Raw genomic sequence first — 13403 nt, forward strand, 5'->3', positions numbered from 1 at the left:
GTCTGGTAACACTTCTACATACATAGCAATGCATGAACAGAAACAATGAGGTATGGGAAGAACACAAATTGGATAAGTGCAGAAATAAAACTATTTATGATCTACCCAATGAAGAGGCTATTGGGAAAGACAATCCATTTAATAGAAAGAACATTGGAATTAGTGTCAAAACCCAGGAGGCAAAAAAGAAACTATATAGTACTGGCATTTATGATGTTTCAAGCACAGGGCCAGTGCCTTTATATACTTCATTTTCTTCCATAAGGTTGACTCTACGCTCTCTCCTCTCTGAATACTGCAGATGGTCATGGGAGCTAATTATATGGCATCACAGAATTCTACAACAATTATAGAATAACAATGATATGAATATGAAAAAGAGCAACTGCTAGCAGGAATCTGCACTGTGTTTGAGGAAAAAAAATAGGAAAATATCGATAGTCCTCCTGTCTCAGATGTGGATGACTGCACTTTGAATCCAAGAATTGTAATCAGATACCATTATTACCGGTGAATCAGAACATGCTCTGGCATGCCTGCCTGTGGGAAAGCCCTCCAAAGGAGCTGGTTAATATTTTATGATGATCTATCAGAGGAAGCAGTCCAATAACACCTCACAGTTGGCCCTTTTGTGATTTCACAGAATAGGTGTGACAAGTGTAAGAGCCGTTAGGAGTCACTCAGAAGCTTAGAATTTTAAGCTTTCAAATGAACTGAAAGTATGTCTAGCCGTTTTGTTAGATGATTAGACATCCAAGAATGTCTCTTTTTTTATTGATTTGGAGAAGGAAAGTGGATTATTAATAAACTAGTTCAGGAAGCCATGTTCTCCTTAAGTAATCTTTCATAACTTTTTAGAATAGAAAGCCATGCTCTGCTTAAATAGTCTTATAATTTTTAAAAATAGGTTGTATGTTATGTCTTCATTTTTTCAATAAATCAGGAGGGCTATTTTCAATAACTAAAGTAACAAAACAGAAATTGCATGACTCATTTTATGTAATTGAAAGTGTCTAAAATGTGTTTATGAAAATAACTACAGAGAAAAACAATCCAAATCAGTGTAATGGAATTTCAACTACAAAGAATATATTGTTATACTAGAGGGTATCAGGATATATAATGCATATTTAAAATATGTGAAGTTAGCCCTGGCTGGTGTTGCTCAGTGGATTAAGTACCAGCTTGTAAACCAAAGGGTAGCTGGTTCGATTCCCAGTCAGGGCGCATGCCTGGGTTGTGGGCTGCCAGGACTCCAATAGAAGCAACCACTCACTGATGTTTCTCTCTCTCTCTTTTTCCCTCCCTTTCCTTCTCTCTAAAAATAAATAAATAAAATCTTTAAAAAAATAAAATAAAATATGTGAAGTTATAGACATTGCCATATATTAAATAATTTTTCTAGTGAAACATAATGATATGTCAGATATTAAACTAGATGTTGTGAGGACTACAATTAGAAATCATTCACTAAAAAGAATTAAATCTATTAGGGAAAAGGTATAACTTCCAAATACATAACTTCAATACAGTGATAAATGAAATAAGAGTTGTAGATGAAAGGAATATAGAAGAAAAAATAAAAATTAAACAATTAATACCAGTTGTTTCTTAAAGACATCATAAATTTATATTTTTCAGACATTTCACATGTTTTAAACAACATGATATGTGTTGCTAGACTGCAAAATACCATATTAATTAAGTGCTCAAGTTTGAAAAAATAATTTAAAAGATTTATTTTTTAAATGAAACATAAATTAGAAGAAAAACAAAATGAGACAAAATTTTTACTCATTTCTTAAGCAGGAAATATAAAGCAGCATCAAATTTTGCCAGTTATTTCCTGATACTGATGCCTGTGATACCTAATTATGAAAAAAGAGAGAGAGAAAGAGAAGTCAATACATAAGGAAACAAAGACAACCAACAAAAAAAGAAGAAAATCTGCCATGACTGGTGTGGCTCAGTGAGTTGGGCGCTGTCCCGAATACTGAAAGGTCGTGGGTTGGACTCCTGGTCAGGGTGCATGCCTGGGTTGTGGGCCAGGTCCGGGGTTGGGGGCGGGTTGGGGGCCTGCGACATGCAGCTGATCAGTTTCTCTGGCATATGATGTTTCTCTCCCTCTTTCCCCCTCCCTTTCCCTCTCTCTAGAAATAAATACATAAATCTTTTTTAAAAATAAGGAGAAAATCTTATAGTGAAACAGAATTGAATGACTTACAAATGGGAAAAAGACTTAACATAACAACATCCATTGCACACTTTCTCCCTGAGGTCTGGGACCACTTGGACTGAGCAGTCTCTCAGGGGGAAAGCTGGGAACTGCTGACACGCATTTTAATGCCATCCCTTCAGCACAAGCACATCCTCTTTCTTAATCTTAGATTTTAAAAAGGACACTAAGCTTTCCTACTGCTTCATGTTTAACTGACTTCATGGAGTGAAAAGAAGCAAAAAACAGAAGTGCAGGGACGTGCAACCACACAGTTTTCCAACTCCGCTGGTTTGCTCCCGTGCTCACTGCCCCCCGGCTACTCCAATCAAAGTCCTTCCCATCTCACTGTCCCTGGCCTGGCTCTAATGTGGCACTCAGTGTGGGGGCTGTGGATACACACACTTGGTGAGAGAGGAGGAGAAAGAGATTAATAGAACAAGATCTCAGGAAATTATAGCCACTTTCAAGCCATTTAAAAGTGCTTTTGTATGCAATTAGGAAGTTAGAAAGGTTTTTCCAGGGAACAACCATGATATTACCATAAGTATGTCTTTTCAAAATTTCCATGTAATGATCAGGGCCTCTAGTAAAGGAATGTTGAGACACCAGGTGGAAGATTACAAAAATCCAGGTGGTCAGAACAAGCCTCTTAAATCTTGGCAGCAACGGAAGGGATGGAGAAAAGATAATGTGAAACTAAGATCATCAGTTCATATGATGCTAGTGACTATACCTGATTCATCTTACTATTCCTTATAGTTCCCAGAAAGTCCTCAAGGTGCATCTGGTGAATAAATGAAGAAATAAAGCGTTGGACAGATCAACTCAGTGAGGTACCTGACTAGATATGATGAGTGGGGTTTGCATGAGCACCAAAAGGACAGTAAGTACTGTCTGGGGACCAGTAAATGCATATCTCTTCACTATACTAGCACACAGACTATAACTGTGAACAAGGTTTATTCAAAACTCTTAAACACAAAAAGACCTTTGAGCATATAGATACATCCTGTGAAATCTACCTGTGAAAGTGCTTCAATCAATTTAATTGAATCTAGACCAACCGGAGACTTAATTTAGAATGCAGGCAAAAACCTCTCAGAAAGATCCTAAGAGTCTGGTTAACATTTAAAGAGAGGAAAATTACTACTGTGAAATTATAAAGTTCTTTCTTCAAAACACATTATTAACAGCGGTTGCAAAAAGAGTTAACCAAATATTACTGTGCAGCGAGATAAAGTGACCTCCTGAGGACCTCACAGAAAACTCTAAACTCTAAGGGTATTTTACTCTGGGTTTGTTTGCCCAAACCTGGATTTGTCTGATACCAGACAAGCTCCTATACAAGGATGCTGATAAACTGGAGCTTGTCCAGAGGCATAAAATCAGAATCATCAGCATGCCTATTATATACTATGCAATTTTTGATGCTAGAAATCCTTTTTAGGTGGTATAAATCCTAAAAGTTACATTGTGTTAGACTTCAGATTCAGGGAATAGACCAAGCTTACTTTTAGTGAAATAATATGGTCAATGCTTCAAAGATAAAACTTAATTTCTCCTTTTATACCATAACCATACTGCACAGATAAAGAAATGGAAGTAAACTAAATAACTGAAGTACTCTAAAACTGTTCAAGGTAAAAGCTGACTCCACATGAAACTCCTGGTGTTCTGTACCTCCTACAAACTCACAAGCTCTGTATGAAAATGTCCTGTGTCCTTTTCTCTAATGCCCCATACCATGGCGCTAGATGAGTTATAAGTTAGACAGTGGATGTGTGTCCAGTGATTGCATGAAAATGTAAATACATGAACAACGGTGACAGGGTCAAAGTATTAAGTGAGTTAGATGATCTTTCAAGTCCCCCATAACTCTGAGACTCTATAGTTACAGTGTTAATGTATCCAACATTGTTTTTAATTCTACACATGTCCTACCTATGTCTACCCAAGATGTGGGGTAAAGGTGAGTCAGAAAAGTCACCTGACAAACTCAGATTTCCCAAAGGATCAACAGTTTATATGAAGAGGACTCTAGTTACAGATGCTCAGAAAGCATCAATGGTACTTTTGGTGAAATAACATGATCAATGCTTTAAGAGAGAAAACTGAGTTTCCCCCATGTGCATTGTCACCACACTGCATAACTAAGACATGGGAAACACTAAACGAGAGAAAGGCTGAACACCAAGAACACTTACAGGAACAGATGATATGAGTGATACACATAAATGAAACTCACAGACACTCTAAAATCAATTTTAGGCAATATTTTAAGTATACCCTTCCTTTATAAATCTTATAATTTTACCACTATTGGCCACAATTAAATTTCAGCACCTGTCCATAATATAAATGTAATGATTCTTAAGAGTCTGTCAAGACTGATATTCAGTTTCTTTCTTTATTGATAAAGTCTTAGTGGAAAATATATCAATAAGGTGTATACCAAGGTCTGGGAAATCTGAAAACTTGATAATTATGGCATGACTTTTCTCTCTACCGCCACTGAAATTTCCATGGCACCCCATGCTTTACCACATTTCCACTGTTTAATTTGAAATTGTTGTGAAACATTTCATATTGGCTAACTCAGAAATAATTATTCAACTTTCACTCAATATTACATGATTCCTTTTACTGTCTATTCTGTATTGTTATGTTATCTTGAGGCTGCACTAGTAAATAAATGGAACAAAATATGGTTCTGCCATCTAATTAAATCACTTCAGGCTGAAGTCCAAACTTATGTAAGAGTCTACCTTGAATGCACAATAAAATGCTAAAAACTAAAGTCATACAAGGAAAATTTGGAAATGCAGTCATTTGTGTTCAAGACAGAAGAGACTCAGGTGGGCCTCACACAGGCTTTGGTGCTGCTGCACAGACCAAGATTATGGCCTTGACCCCAGGATACATGATTTCTCTAAGCCTCCCATATATCATCTGTATAGTAAATTTGTTGTGCAGATTAAAGACAGGAATGGACATTAAAAAAAAGAATATAGAAAAGAGAAATTAAAAAATATATATGTGTTAAATTTTTTGCTGTTCCATTAAATATGCATGCCAAATCTTCTAAAATTTCATAACCAACATATTATTAAGTGATTTTCTTATATCTCACATACAGATATCTTGAAATCTAACCACTTTTTTATCTCTAGCTTTTAACACCAGAAATATGCATCAAGAATGATAAAGCTGAAGGGAAGCTCAGAAACCATCTGATATAACCCCTTTATTCTGAAAATGAAGAAATTACACTGAAGAGAAAAAGGACTTCCCCAAGATCAAAAACACTGCCTTGGAGTCCAGTGCTATTTTTACAACACTGTGTTATCTCAGACCAAATCAAAGGTCTAGTTTATTCATATTGTCTTAAGAAGAAGGCTGGGTTTCAAAGCAAGCAAAAGAATAAATACAAAGGGTTGCAGCATACACCAAAGACTTACTTAATGCTGCTCTCAATAGCTTTACGAGTAGGAGAAGAGGGAAGAAGAAAAGCCAATGAGGTAATAAAGAGTTGACAGAGAAAAGCTTTTTCATTAGACGCAATCAATACTGTATTCCCCCATCACTTGGAGCTTTACCAAGGACAGTGAAACCAGAGTAAATATGTTCCCTCAAGGGTATTTAACACTAAAATGACTTGTTGGTTTCAACTGTAAATGTAAGGACCAGGCACGACTGAATTTGAAATCAATGGCAAAGGTTATTTCTCATTAACCCAGTGTTAAGAGACCAAAGTCAGTTGAAATAGAAATGGGCCCTTTCCCACACTGGTTACACCACTCACTTTCCCTTGGTTTCTGGGGCAAAGACATCAATTATTATAAAGATGATGCCTCTGTTAGCACTCCCATAGAAAGCACCCCTTCATAAGCAGCTACTCTGTGGAGAAAGAGGTAAGTACATACTGAGTGAAACAGCGCTGGCATTGGAAGTTATTTTGGGGAGGAAGACATGAGATTCTAAATATTTTTCTAAAAGCTATATATCAAATGAAAATGGATTGATGATATTTTTTGCATTTTAATATCAAATAAAAGTAAATTAATATTGGCCTAATGTACTAATTCCTTTTCTTGCTCAGCATTTTCACATTTGTGCAGAAATTCCCTAACTAGAACTGATGCCATGAGCACATCAGACACCAACCGAATTCACTTTGTTTTGATGAGTTATTTCCGACCACCTACTATGTAAAGAGCATCAAAATGACAAGGTCCTCTTCCTACAGGAACTCACACTCCAAAGGCAGAGACATGAGCTTAGACAGTAATTAGAAGACAAGACAGACTGAACTGCAGACAATACAGTAACAAAGCCAAATGAAGCCCAGAGGCAGGCAATGATTCATTCATTCTACTTGGAAGGATCTGAGATCTGGCAGGAGGGATGGGAGTTGAGCTGGGCTTCGAATAATGCGCAGGCAGGACTACAGCATGGTGGTTAAACGAGGGGCTGTGTCGGGTAAATAAAAGATAGGTGTGGAGTTAATGGCATCCCTGGTGGAAACCACAACTATAAACTAAAGGAAGTGAAATGGATAAATGCAGTAAATGTCCCAGGAATGTCAACAAGGTTGGGGTTGGCTGGAGCATTGTGTGAGGAGAGGTGGAAAAAACCTTCATTGTGCAGCCTAATCATGTCGATAATATAGATAATAAAACAGTCTGTTCCCAGCCAGGCCTCAAACCCACACATGAATTTTTAAAAGACAGATTGTGGCTATTTTTCTTTTAAATTAAGAAGTTATTATTTCTCTTGAAATATAGACATTAAAAGAGAAACTGTCCAAAAGAACACAGCAAAACTACAACTTGGAATACAGTAAACAAATCTAATCAGATTTAACAAATCTTGATGACATATTGCCTCACAGAAAAAAAAAACAAAACAGGAACTTCCTCGTTATTGCTATACCCTGACTCCAAGCACATGGCAAACAAATATTTGATAGGTGTCTGGAAATATAACTTGAGTGTAGATATTTAAAAGGTACTACCCACATTTCAATTGCTGACGACCAGAAATGGGTGAAGAGATCTTGCTATCAGTATCTCGCAATGTCCCCTGGGAAACAACTGTGGCATAGCAGTAAGGCACTGGCTTATGCTGAGTTTTGGTGATTGCTCTGCCTCTCCCAGTTGAATAACCTAACTTACATCTTTGGAGTCTCAGTTCCCCCCTCCATAAGGTAAGTGATTATAATAAACTCTGTGTTTTCCAATTCAAACCCACCAACACGTTAAGTTGTATACGCCACTAGCTGGACTTTCCAAGGCTGATGTCACAGATACTCACCTTCAACTACAGATATGTAATGGCAAGAGGCGAAGTCTTAAAGGGTCAGTTCTAACTAGAGTCTTTCAACAAAATTTTGCATTGCCTGGATTCAAATAATGAATCGAGGATCATGAAGCTTGTTGCTCTCCAGCCTCACCAGCTCCAAAGGAAAAAGCTTCAGACTGAATGGGGTTGCTTATCTAGGGGAAAAAATGGGCAGGACTGTGGTTCAGGTGAAAGAAACAAGAGGGCCAAGGAACTGCCATCTTATGGTTCCCAGCCAAGACAGTAGTCCCACTAGCAGAACCATAATGAGCAGAACTCTTACTCAAGAAGCCATGTGGAAGCACAGAAGTGCAGCCCATCAACAGCTCAAAGAAAGGAATTTTGTGTAAACACTAGGAAAAGCATTATTTTAAAGGGAATCTCCTGTTTAGTACTTCCTTCCTCATGACCTGCAGGTGGACAGAGAGGAGTATGCAGACCTCTCTCAAGATCCTGGAGCTGCAGAATGCAGTTGCAGCCCAGCCAAGATACTGCCAATGACTTCACTGAGCAAAAGCTGTGGAGGATAATGACCCGGCCATGGGATATGCTGGGAAAAGACAGGTTCTGCAAGGAGGCAAACAGGAGCCCTCTCTGCTGTTCTTAAGGGAAGGTAAATCTCCAGTCTCTCAGGGGGATATCCCACAAGAAAAGGACTATAGAGGAAGCCTGAGTTTCTATCAGTGTTATTCCTTTCCTAGAATTCTGAGTTTCTGGACCGTCACCTCACATGCGACTTGCCCATCACTTCACAGCTACACTCTGGTTGCAAAAATCCACTGCAGTCCTCCTTTTCAAGCAATAAAACATGACAACACCACTGCTTTCACTCTCTCCATAGGGAGAAACTTGGTTTTCTTGGAATTGGAGATTTTTCTTCTTTTCCATCATTTTTAATAATTACTCAGACACCAACCAACCTTTTCCTGTTCTAGTATCTTTAGGTGATGTTGGGTGGCTATCCTTTCTTAAAGTCTTCTCTCCAATATAATGTCGCAGATGGAATGGATATTATGTGGACAATCCAGCTAGAGCTATTTGTATAAAAACAGATTCTGACACGTATTCTAACCAGGCAATGTGAATACAGATCCCTGCTTTTAGTACTTATTTAAACTTTTTACTTGGTTCTTAATTATTTGAGGAGTACTAACTGATTCTAGGGTACCATGAAGGTGATCTGGGTAATCTTTTGAATCCCCCAAATTAAAATACAATATTTAAATCATCAATAGCAATTTTATACACACACACACACACATCTTGTCGATATTTTTATTGATTTTTCTTTTTTATAATAAGGTAATCTCATAGTTTTTCTCTCCTGGATCTTTTTCATTCTTCATTTCAATCTCCTTTTGACCTTGGCCCTAAAAATGTCTACAACACTAAAGCATGCTATTGAAGAAAGAAAATAGACCTAAATTGAGGTCAAAAGAAATAAAGACTGGTAAGTTGGACAAGATATGTTTAATAGCACATTGCAGGTAATCAAACCATGGAACACAGTTAGGAACATCCTCAACGGCAGATTAGGAGAAATTTTTTCTACTTCCTGTGTAAGTATGAAGCGGGAAGCAGATGAGTATTTCACGTCCCTAGTCATGAGTGTTTCTCCTGGGAGAGGGGGCTAGTTAATGACTTTTCATGCTAAAAGGGCTCTTGGATATCCTTTAATATTGTTTACCTATTTTTTAAAAGATTTTATTTATTTATTTTCAGAGAAGGAAGGGAGGGAGAAAGAGAGAGAGAGAGAGAGAGAGAGACATCAATGTGTGGTTGCTGAGGGTCATGGCCTGCAACCCAGGCATGTACCTTGACTGGGAATCAAACCTGCGACACTTTGGTTCACAGCCTGCGTTCAATCCACTGAGCTACGCCAGCCAGGGCTATTTTCCTATTTTTCACAGGAAGAAACTGAGATCCATTCCCAGTGCTGGCAGAGTGTTAAAAAAAAAAAGGAGACTAGGAACAACAAGCCTGAGTTCAAACCCAGAATCTACTGCAAACTACTCATAAACTTGAGAAGCTCTGGAGAAGCTCCAGGCTTCCTAGACCTCAGCATCTTTATGTGAAAACTGGGGACACTAACTTAAGAATCCTCTTCCTCTAAGGCTTGCAATAAAAGTAAGATTCAATGAGTCGGCTTATCATTTCCTCATTTATTTAACAGGGATGGGGGAACTGCAGCGACACAAGTGGGATACTCAGCTCCAAGAATCTAGTGAGGAACAGGGCATGGGTCCTGTCCTTGGGAGCCAGCATGCTAGTCAGGAGGATGAGGCACCCAAACATATCACATAATGAGACTCAGGTTCTGGACACCATTAAACACCTGAAAGATTCAACAATCAGCAACAGGAAGGAATCACGATTATAATTAAAATTGGTGTACATAGTTTCTAGGCATCATGAATGTGTTCCTAAAGGCATTGATGAATGAGATGGTTATTTTTTTGTTTTTGAAGGGCCACAAGATATGAAATAATGGAACTAGAACAGGTCAGTGATACTTAACCCTGGCTGAAGATTAGAATCACCTAGGAGCCTAAAAACAAACAAACAAAACTGATAACTGATGTCTGAGGCCCCGAGTAAACACACTAAATTGAATCTCCTGGGTAAGAGGCATTAGCACATTTTAAAAACTCACAGATGATTTCATTTTGTAGCTAGACTGAATACTGCTGGCCTATATAATCTCTAAGCTCTAACATTTTGTGATTCAACCCTACATCCCATTTGTTCCACGTCATTCTTCTTCTCTAGGAACCAAGTTTGATATTAGGACTTAAACACCTGAAAAGTCACTAAGAAAAGACAGTATACACTTAAATTCCAATTAGGAGACATTATAGACATGTGGTTAAAAGCAAGGAGCCAGGGGATATATAAATACCACAAACTAATCAAATAACTAACAGTAGGCAGACAAATAAGGAAGACTTTATGTTTGTCTTCTCAAAGTGACTTGATTATACAAAGACCAATGAACTTGGTCCAAACTCAAGTATGAAATCCATGTAGGAGCTGCACCTATGAAAATCACATTTAGGACATATTCAGGGCTGAGCCAGTCACATGTCTTTGAAAGCCTATTAAATAGTAAATATATTTTGTTTTCATTTTAAAATATTAGAAAAACTATTAAGGTTTTTTACTTTACTTAATATTATGTTTCTCTCCCTAGAAATCCTTATAGAATTGCCCTTGCAAGGTAAGAGCCCTGGGCCAATGAAGGAGGGCGAGTGTCCTAGAATGTTTCCTTGAGATTTGAAGAATAAAGCAGATGAACATATATGACGGGATATTCGCGATCTTTACCATGTTGTAAAACAATTAAACAACAAATAGTGTTACCCAATTTTTCACCTTAGTGTTTTATACTGCGTTGTAGTTTGGGAATCACATTATCTGACCCATATCAACCCTGCTTCTTCCCTAGCTCCCCTCCATCTCAGCAAAGCCACCGCTTACACAGCCACCGCTTGTCTTGATTCATATCTACCTATTATCAGGTTCCGCTCATTCTAACTACCCTTATTCTTTTCATGCCCATGGCCACTGACAAAATGTTTCATGTCAACATTATTCATCGCCTAGATCACTGGTGCTCAAACTTTGTATTCTCAGGATCCTTGTACACTCCTAAAGATCATTGAGTGCTCCAAAGAGCTTTTGATTAGGTGACTTACACCTTCCAGTGCTTCCTGGGTTAGAAATTACAGTAAAATTTTTCAAATATTTATTTAAAATGATGACAATTTACAGCATGGTGGCTATAGTTAATAATACTGTATGCTGTATATTTAAAAGTTGCTAAGAGAGTAGATCTTAAAAATTCTCATCACAAGAAAAAAAAGTGTGTAACTTTGTGTGGTGATGAATTTGAACTAGATTTATTGTGATCATTTTGCAATATATGTAAATACCAAATCCTCATATTGTATACCTGAAACTAATATAATATGCCAATTATACTGCAATAAAAAATAAGCCCATTAAATATTAACATAAATAGTATGTTTTAATAAAACAAAATGTTTTATTTTCCAAAGCAAAAACAAAAAAGTGAAAGAATAGTTTAGATGTTTGCAAATCTCTATAATGTCTGACTTAATAGAAATCAGCCAAATTCTCAAATCTGCTTCTGCATTTAATCTCTCACTATATGTTGTTTGGGTTGAAGTATGAAAATATAATCTGATATGTGGTTGCAAATGGAGGGAAATTTTAATAGCCCTTTCAGATAACTGTGGATATATCGTAGGGTCTCTGGAAAACTCTAACAAACACTATGATGGAATGAATGAAAAAGGCAAATAAATAGTATTTTTATTAAATGTCATTATGAAAATAGTTTTGACCTTGCAGACACACTGAAAGGTTTGCCAAGTTGCTCCCAGGGCCCCTGCACCCCTCTTTGAGAACTGCTTGCCCAGATTGATGTCCTCAAAGCCTATGATTCCTTTGCTTCTGTTCTGGCCCCTTTGCAATCCATTCTCCTCTCCAAAGCCATGGAATCCATTTCAAAATACAAGTCACATTATATCATCCCCTATTTCTAACTCTTCTTCAAACCAGACTAAAATACAAAATCCTTCTAAGGGTCTGCACAACTCTGCCCTTGACCATCTTTCCAACATCACCTGTACTCCTAGCTCTCGCTGTTCAAGCTACACCTCAGCCGGTTCAAAAGAAGCCAGCTCTCCTCACCTTGATCTTCACGCAAGATGTTCTCTTCTGCCTTGAACATTTTTCTGCCCTTTTTGCCTGCCTCATCTGTCAGAACTCAGCTTAAATAACTTCCTCATGTGATTTACAGGAAATATATATTTGGCCTTCGTCCCTGTTTCTGGCACAGAACTTCTAAAACCCTTGGAATTTCCTAAGTTGTGAGAGTGGAAGGATGTGTTTATTATGTTAATGAAGTGATTTTTGGACCAAAACTAAGGATGGAGGCTGGTTGCCAGGAGAACCAACCAAGTGTTGAAAAGGTTGGAACTTTCAGTCCTGACCCAAAGCTCAAGGAAGGGAAAGGGGTTGGAGGTTGAATCAGTTACCAAAGGCCAGTGATTCAGTCATGCCTAAGGAATGAAGCCTCCATAAAAACCCAAAAAGGACATGTTCAAAGAGCTTCCTGCTTGGTGAACACAGGGAGATTTGGGGAGAGTGGAACTCCTGGAGAGGACCTAGAAGCTCTACACCTTGTCCTCATACCTGGGCCTCAGCATCTCTTCCACCAGGCTATTCCTGAATTATATTGTTTTATAGTAAAGGAGTGATCTAGCAAGTGAAATCTTTCTGAGTTCTGTGAGCCACTCTAGCAAATTAATTGTACCTGAGGAGGGGTTTGTGAGAACCTCTGATTTATAACCAGCTAGTCAGAAGTACAGGCAACAACCTGAACTTCCAACTGGCTTCTGAAGTCCAAGGAGAGGGTCCTAATTATACTCACTTGGTTGGTGAAAAGCATAGGTGACAACCTGGACTTGCAAAAGGTGTCTGAATTGGGGAAGAGGAAATTGTCTTATAAGAATGAGTCTTGAGCCTGTAGAATCTGACACTATCTTCAGTTAGGTAGTGTCAGAATTGAGTTCACTGTAAGACTCCCATTTGGTGTCTTGAGAATTTCCGTTGGTGTGGGAACTGCCTTCCCCACCCACCGTTGAAATTGGGTGCTAGACAAACTTTTACTCAAAGAGACATTTACTGACCAAATGCTACAGATAATATCTTCATTTTAGGAACCAGCAAACTGAGGTCACTTAAACCATAACTTAAAAAAAAAAAAAAGATGAAATGCTACAGGGCTCCCCTGACCTTGATATTAACCTCTTTACAT

At 38.0% G+C, this 13403-nt stretch overlaps 1 protein-coding gene across 6 annotated transcripts in view; it reads right to left on the minus strand.

The window, feature by feature from the left end:
* The window catches only part of FGF12 (fibroblast growth factor 12), a 503977-nt gene that overhangs the window by 231626 nt on the left and 258948 nt on the right, over nucleotides 1–13403 (minus strand). The window contains exon 1 of one of the 6 annotated variants that reach the window (XM_045851681.1): nucleotides 12275–12295. The exons of the other annotated variants lie outside the window; for them this stretch is intronic. The gene's annotated coding sequence lies outside the window, so the exon portion shown is untranslated. Of the gene's footprint in view, nucleotides 1–12274; nucleotides 12296–13403 lie in introns of those variants that run through there. 6 annotated transcript variants of the gene reach the window in all.

This window comes from Phyllostomus hastatus, unplaced genomic scaffold, assembly GCF_019186645.2.
Source record: "Phyllostomus hastatus isolate PE091 unplaced genomic scaffold, TTU_PhHast_1.1 phas_contig_86, whole genome shotgun sequence".
In the NCBI taxonomy this organism is placed as follows: Eukaryota; Metazoa; Chordata; class Mammalia; order Chiroptera; family Phyllostomidae; genus Phyllostomus; species Phyllostomus hastatus.